This window comes from Mustela nivalis (genome assembly GCF_964662115.1).
Source record: "Mustela nivalis genome assembly, chromosome: 2".
In the NCBI taxonomy this organism is placed as follows: domain Eukaryota; kingdom Metazoa; phylum Chordata; class Mammalia; order Carnivora; family Mustelidae; genus Mustela; species Mustela nivalis.
The window spans coordinates 79,074,190-79,082,464 of NC_139021.1; positions in this window are offsets into that span (position 1 = coordinate 79,074,190).

Genomic DNA, 8,275 nt, shown 5'->3' on the forward strand with positions numbered 1-8,275 from the left:
GGGAAGCTTAGACAGAGCAATTGGCTTAATTTTACACAGCCTTGAAGTGGGAGGTTTGGTTCCTAATGACTGGGGAATGTGGTTTAGTCTCAAAATTAATATTTAAGTCTTCTATTCAAATCAAGTTCCTTGGCAAAAATGAAGAGATGCACATGTGTCTACTTATGTACCTATAAAAGTACAAAAAAATATAAACAAAATAAAGGAAGAAAAATATAGCAATTTAAGTAAATCTTCTAGTCAATGTCCATAGTGACAGTGGAATGGGGGTTACTACTGTGGTTTTAGGGCATGGCTATGTGTTTCTCATGGTATAAACATCCATCCTGTGGTGGTTCTAGTGTTTAAGGGTAAATATTTATCATGCAAATCATTCTAAAGAGAAGTTAACTTCCTCAGCTCACACATATAAGAACAATCAAGGTTGTTCTTGAATATGAATATGAAAAATCTTCACTTTATGCAGTCCTTATTTCTGTGACATATGTTATGTTTATATACACACTTTTATTTGCAGTGTAGAAATATACAAATTAGATGATGTAAATTATGTTGCTCTGTACACAGAGATAAGTCCTATCTACTATGGCTAACATTTTCTATGAAAAAGAGCAATTAACAAATCACAACTATGTCTGTAATATCTATTACAAAAGGTAATTATCAGCTCAACTAAGACATACATTGACTACAGATGATAATGGGTGAATATTGATTTAGTCTGAATCTCTGCTCTGGAATGCCAGGAAGTGAAATTTAAACAGTATCATATATTGACAAGCTCTAATGAATATATGAATTCAGAAGATTTTAGTTAAAAAGCTTACATTGACAAAACAAATAATTCCTCTTGGTTATAAACAGAACTGATGTTTAATATTTAGCTACTGACCATTTCATATTAAAAGTTTGCATTTTGTATTTGCAGTGGTTAAAATAATTATTTATATTAAAATTAATTGTAGTTTAATAATAAATATTTGTATTTTTTTGTGTTATGATATCTATAGCAATCCCAGTAACACTTATAGTTGTTCACTTGTCATTACTTTTAAATAAGTGGTTATCATAAACTTTTAAAATAAAACATTTTAGAGAGTGGTAATAGATAAGAGTCAGAAAAATCTCATGAGAAAAGTGAAGTAGTAGATTGTAACAGGGTCAGAAATAATAATTTATGAGTCGTTAATCTGTCCTAGAGACATTGTCCTATTTTAGGTTTGACAACAGACTTACCTGGGGATTGTTCTCTAGCTCAGATTAAGGACTCATGAAGTATTGTTTCTATCCCTCTCAGGCTCTACTACTTCACTTTCTCCTTGTGAGATTTTTCTGACTCTTGTCTACTACTCCTCAGTAAAATGTTTTATTTAAAATGTTTTGATTAACCATGGGAATTAAGGAGTACACTTGCTGTGATGAGCATTGGGTGTTACATGGAAGTGTTAAATCATTATATTGTACTCCTGAAATTAATACTACACTGCATGTTAACTAACTGGAATTTGAATAAAAACTTATAAAAAAAGATCAAACTCTAAATCAATCTGACCCCAAAACCTGTGTTCTCTATGCTACAACCAAGTCCTCCTGAGAGGAATCCTTTAACCCCATGAACTCAACATCTTCAATAAGAGGTTTTTTTTTTCCTTCCCAAGCAAATATTTTCAGAATAAAGGAGATGTCATTTTAAAGACAGTCTGAGGGCGCTGGGTGGCTCAGTGGGTTAAGCCGCTGCCTTCGGCTCAGGTCATGATCTCAGGGTCCTGGGATCAAGTCCCGCATCGGGCTCTCTGCTCAGCAGGGAGCCTGCTTCCTCCTCTCTCTCTGCCTGCCTCTCTGCCTACTTGTGATCTCTCTCTGTCAAATAAATAAATAAAATCTTAAAAAAAAAAAAAAAAGACAGTCTGAAATTTAAGGGGGGGAGAGATAAAGGTGTTTTAATGTCCAGTCAATATTGTTGTCTCAATGTAGAGATAATACTCCCTCTATTTTGAACAAATGATGTTGGAGCCATTGAATATTTACAGTTAAAAATTAACCTCAACCTAAACCTCACATTTTATATAAAAATTGATTCAAATTGAATCAGTTAGGGATGTAGTTATAAATTAAATTTAGATATGTAATTATAGATCTTGTAGGAAAAAAGCCAATAGCAAAATATCTCTTAGGTTTAGGGTAGGACAAATACTTTTTTTTTCTTAAAATATTTTATTGGTTTATTTGAGAGAGAGAGAGAGAGCATGAGTGGGGCAAGGGGTAGAAGGAGAAGAAGTCTCCCCACAGAGTGGGGAGCCTGACATGGGGCTTGACCCCAGGACCCTGAGATCATGACCTGAGATAAAGGCAGCTACTTAAACCACTGAGCCACTCAGGTGTCCCTGGACAAAGACTTCTTAGGATACCAAAATCATGATTTAGAAAAGAAAACGTTGATAAACCGGATCTCATCAAAATGGAAAAGTTTGCTTTGTGAAAGACCATAGTTAGAGGTTGAAAAGACAAGCTGCAGACTGGAAGCAAATATTTACATACATTTTCATGTGTCTGTTGGCCATCTGGATGTCTTCTTTGCAGAAATGTCTGTTCATGTCCTCTGCCCATTTCTTGATTGGATTATTTGTTCTTTGGGTGTTGAGTTTGCTAAGTTCTTTAGAGATTCTGGACACTAGTCCTTTATCTGATATGTCATTTGCAAATATCTTCTCCCATTCTGTCAGTTGTCTTTTGATTTTGTTAACTGTTTCCTTTGCTGTGCAAAAGCTTTTGATCTTGATGAAATCCCAATAGTTCATTTTTTCCCTTGCTTCCCTTGCCTTTGGCGTTGTTCCTAGGAAGATGTTGCTGCGGCTGAGGTCGAAGAGGTTGCTGCCTGTGGTCTCCTCAAGGATTTTGATGGATTCCTTTCTCACATTGAGGTCCTTCATCCATTTTGAGTCTATTTTTGTGTGTGGTGTAAGGAAATGGTCCAATTTCATTTTTCTGCACGTGGCTGTCCAATTTTCCCAGCACCATTTATTGAAGAGGCTGTCTTTTTTCCATTGGACATTCTTTCCTGCTTTGTCAAAGATTAGTTGACCATAGAGTTGAGGGTCTATTTCTGGGCTCTCTATTCTGTTCCATTGATCTATGGGTCTGTTTTTGTGCCAGTACCATGCTGTCTTGATGATGACAGCTTTGTAATAGAGCTTGAAGTCCGGAATTGTGATGCCACCAACGTTGGCTTTCTTTATCACTCAGCATCAGGGAAATACAAATCAAAACCACAATGCGATATCACCTCACACCAGTCAGAATGGCTAAAATCAACAAGTCAGGAAATGACAGATGCTGGCGAGGATGTGGAGAAAGGGGAACCCTCCTACACTGTTGGTGGGAATGCAAGCTGGTGCAGCCACTCTGGAAAACAGCATGGAGGTCCCTCAAAATGTTGAAAATAGAACTGCCCTATGACCCAGCAATTGCACTATTGGGTATTTACCCTAAAGATACAAACGTAGTGATCCAAAGGGGCACGTGCACCCGAATGTTTATAGCAGCAATGTCCACAATAGCCAAACTATGGAAAGAACCTAGATGTCCATCAACAGATGAATGGATCAAGAAGATGTGGTATATATACACAATGGAATACTATGCAGCCATCAAAAGAAATGAAATCTTGCCATTTGCGACAACATGGATGGAACTAGAGCGTATCATGCTTAGCGAAATAAGTCAAGCAGAGAAAGACAACTATCATATGATCTCCCTCATATGAGGAAGTGGTGATGCAACATGGGGGCTTAAGTGGGTATGAGAAGAATCAATGAAACAAGATGGGATTGGGAGGGAGACAAACCATAAGTGACTCTTAATCTCACAAAACAAACTGAGGGTTGCTGGGGGGAGGGGGTTTGGGAGAAGGGGGTGGGATTATGGACATTGGGGAGGGTATGTGCTTTGGTGAGTGCTGTGAAGTATGTAAACCTGGTGATTCACAGACCTGTACCCCTGGGGATAAAAATATATGTTTATAAAAAATAAAAAATGAAAAAAAGAAAAAAAATATTTACATACAGACACATTCAACAAAGAGCTAGTATGCAGGATATATAAAGAATTATCAAAACTTAACAATTAAAAAAAAATCCCCAAGCAACACTGTAACAAAATGGCAAAAGACAAAAGACAGACATTTTACCAAACAGGATATACAGATTACAACTGAGTGCATGAAAATTGTTCCACTGCATTAGCTAATAAGGAAATGAAAATTAAGACCACAATCAGATATCACTACCCATCCATCAGAATGGACAACATAGAAAATAGTGAGAACACTAAAGGCTGACAAGGATGCAAATAAATTGCCTCATCCATGCATTAGTGATAGCCCTCTGGAATAAGAGTTTGGCAGTTTCATGAGAAACTAAACGTGTAAATACCATATGATCCATCTATTTCATTCTTGGACATTTAGACCAGAGAAATGTGAAATTATGTTCACACAAAAACTGTCAATGAAAGTTCCCAATACATTATTCATAATAGCCACAAACTGGAAGTAACCCAGATGTTCTACAATGGGGGAATGGTTAAATAAACCACGGTACATGCATAACCATGAAATACTACTTAGCATGAAATACTACTTAGCAATAAAAAGGAATGAATTATTGACAATATGTCACAATTTGGATGAATCTTTAGAAAATTATGCTGGATGAAAAAAGTCAACCCCCAAAGGTGACATGTTACATGTTTCCACTGGCATAGCATTCTTGAAATGACAAGATTATGAGAAAGGTGAATGAATCAGTGGTTGCCAGGGGTCAGGGGTGTGAATGGGGAGGTTGCAAGGAAAGTGGCTATGGTGATAAAAAGGAAACAGGAAGAATACTCATGGTGATGGGATTCTAGTATCTTGACTCTAGTATCTTGACTCTCGTGGTGATCAAACAAATCTACATGTGCTAAGATTGCATACAGCTAAACACACACACACACACACACACACAGAGGAATGCATGTGAACTGGTAAAATCTTGATAAGGTCATGATCGGTTTCCTTGTTTTGATATTGTACTCTGTTATGCAGTGCATTAACATTGGGGGAAACAGAGGGATGGGTATGTTGGATCTCTATTATTTCTTACAGCTGTATGTCGATCTACAATTTCAACAAAATGACAAATGAGAGTGGATACTGAGAATCACACACACACAGGCAAGGAAAATACAGAAAGCTCTTGGGTCCCCTTTAGACTGTCAAGTAATTTGGCTTCAGTAATTTTAAAATGTCCTATTTGGGGGCTCTGAAAAGTGCTAAATTCAGTATTTTTTGCTCCAGAGAACTTTTAAAATGATAGTCTTATTTTTTTTTTTTAATCTTGTTAACAATCTATTTGAAAAGATTGGAATCCGGCATATTTGCCCGCATTTTAAAGGCAATGAAATGGCAGGTGTCATGTGGATAAAGTACTTTTCCATAGGTACAAAACTAGGTGATACTACAGCAAAGAGAAGCAAACCTCTAGATGGGGCCCCTTCCTCCAGGCCACATTAACTTCCCCAAGCATCAGTCACCCATTATGCCAAACTTATACTGAATCTTCCCAAAAGCATGTTGTCTTGCTAAGCCACAGAGCCTTGTTTTCTAGTTAGAGGTCAATTTCTCAAAAATAACAAGGGAAATATGTTGAGACATGATTATGGAGAATTTTATGTTCTGGATAAAGAGGTTAGATATAATTTGATTGACAATATCATTCAAGGTAGTTGAACAAAGAATTTGAGCACGATGTATCTGTTCTGAAACAGAAAGGGATGAGATTGACAGAATTGTTATGAAATGACAGAAATAATCCAATTGAGAATTACAAAGAGGGTAAATAGCATGTGATTTTTCAGGATAAGAAGTAATGGGGTTCAGAGGAGGCCATCCCCAAATATGCCACTTTGGCATACTAATTATTTTGAATTAAAGTTGCTAAGAAACAGCTGGTGCAAGAGAACACTCTGACTTTCTCCATCCCCCAGAAAGCAGGAAAGAATTGCCCCATGTGAAGGGTACCCTCCTGCCCCTGGTGGGTAGAAAGCATTCTTATTGCCTAAGATTGGAAATTTGGAGCCAAGAAGGCTGTATAAACAAACCTTGTTACTCCTTCAATAATTTGCTACGTCAAGCCCAAACTTCTTTGTCTCATCAGTCCTTCACAGATTTACTGTTTCTTTGTCTAAAATGTATAAAAGCTGCCTGCTTTGGTTACTTGTTTCAGTCTCCTGTTTTTATGAGCTCCCGTACAAGCAAAATTAAATGTTTTTCTCCTGTTGATCTGTCTTACGTCAATTTAATTATTAGACCAGCCAAAAAAAAAAAAAAAAAAAAAAAAAAAAACCTAGAAGGGGAGAAAGGAAAAAAAAATTCTCTATAGAGGAAAGGGAAAAATATTTGTCAGGCTTCCACTACTGATACTGGGCAGTATAAAGATACTAAAAGCAGTGTTGGCCATCTGAGCAAAATTTAATAGTGAAATTTTGTAAACTACAAAATAAAAACCAGGTTTACCAATAAAACACAGCAGCAAGTGTTTGTTGATGCACTAGTGATTAAGCAACAGAAAAATAAACTTCTGGGTTGGTGAAACTTCGATCCTTGAAAAGAAGGAATATAGAGAGTATAACAAATTTTGTCGCTGCATTTTACCAGAATTCAACCTGACTGAGGAGTTAATAGACTGATAAATGTCTCACCAAGATTAAATTTCCCCTGTGTCAGTAAGACTTCTTTATAAAAGAATTCTTCACCATTCTCAAGACCAAACTGGTCCCTGTTGGACACTCACCCATTGCTAAAATGATCAACAGCTCCCAATCAAATATATCCTGTATATAACATATATTATTAAAGAGAACATAATACAATAAACTGAGCTTGTGGAACTGTGAAAAACAGAACGTAGGAGATGGGTTGGGGGTGGGAATTCATTTGAACCAGCACTGATATCTAAATGGCCTCTGCCTTTGCTTTGGAAAAAGACTAGCCACTCTGCAAAGATTTCTAAAAATGTATATATGAAGGGAATGGGAGATGTTATAATTATCTTCGTTCTCATATGTTGGGACTTATAAGAATTACTCGATGGATTTGTTAAAATGCAGTTTCTTAGGCTTCATCCCAATCCTCACCTGAAGATTCTGATATATTAGTCCTGGAATGCGACACAGAGATTTGCATCTTTTACGTGTATTGTACTCCAGTACTCACCACCCACCCTCCCCAACACACACACCTGGTTTATTCTCTTACACTGTAAAGATTATCTGGGAAAGCACTTCATAAAACACGGGATCAAAGTGCACACATCATCATGTTGCCAAAGAAAGCACAGAGACTCAGGAAATTGAGGCACCTTGGGCAGTGCCAAACAGTGAATTAGCCTTATATAGACTGATTTAACCGACATCCATATTCTGGGCTGTTCATCTGGGTCCACATAAAGCATGGCAATGGCATTCCAATGTGTTAGCATCTCCTTCTTTATGATTTCTTTGTTGAGCTGTAAAGTCCTTGACACATGTGTTGCTGGGCACTGGCATCCAGTGATGTTCCTGCCATAGTTCGATACGGAGTCTATGTGAGCCCATGAAAGGAACGCTGGAAAACAACATTAACCCCTCAGGGTTCTGTTCTCTGTTCTGTCTAGTTGCTTAAGTCTTTGCAAATTAAGTGATGATGGTCTGATAAGAACATATATATCAGGATCGTGCCCTTTGCTTTCTGGGCACCTTCACTTTTCTACCACTTCTTTTATTAGATTAAAATTAAAAAAAGCATTTGTTCATAGCAAAAACACAGATGTCTCATGGCCAAAAAAAAAAAAAAAAAAAGATAGAATATTACATTTTTCTAAAGCCTGTTTCTTATTAAGCCAGACTTGATTGGTTTTAGACCCAAGAGACATCGGCCAGTGCTTATTTCCATGGCTTCCTTAAAGATATATTCCCCCAGAATCTTTCCTTTTCCTATTTTCTCTAGGAAAAGTAACCGAAGGAACACATTTTCAACCTTGATGCTATCTCATAAGAGGTTAGAAGAATCAGTTAACTTTTTCCTGTATTTGGACTGTCAGCTTCAATATTCTCTCTGATATTACTTTATTTTTTTAATCACAGTCTCCAAGCAATAGCAAATTTTTATTCATGCACATGATGACTGTGATTTTCTAGATAGAGTTTTGTGCTTTGGAACTTGAATTGCAATGCAATTATCTTTCCTTTTTTACCCTTG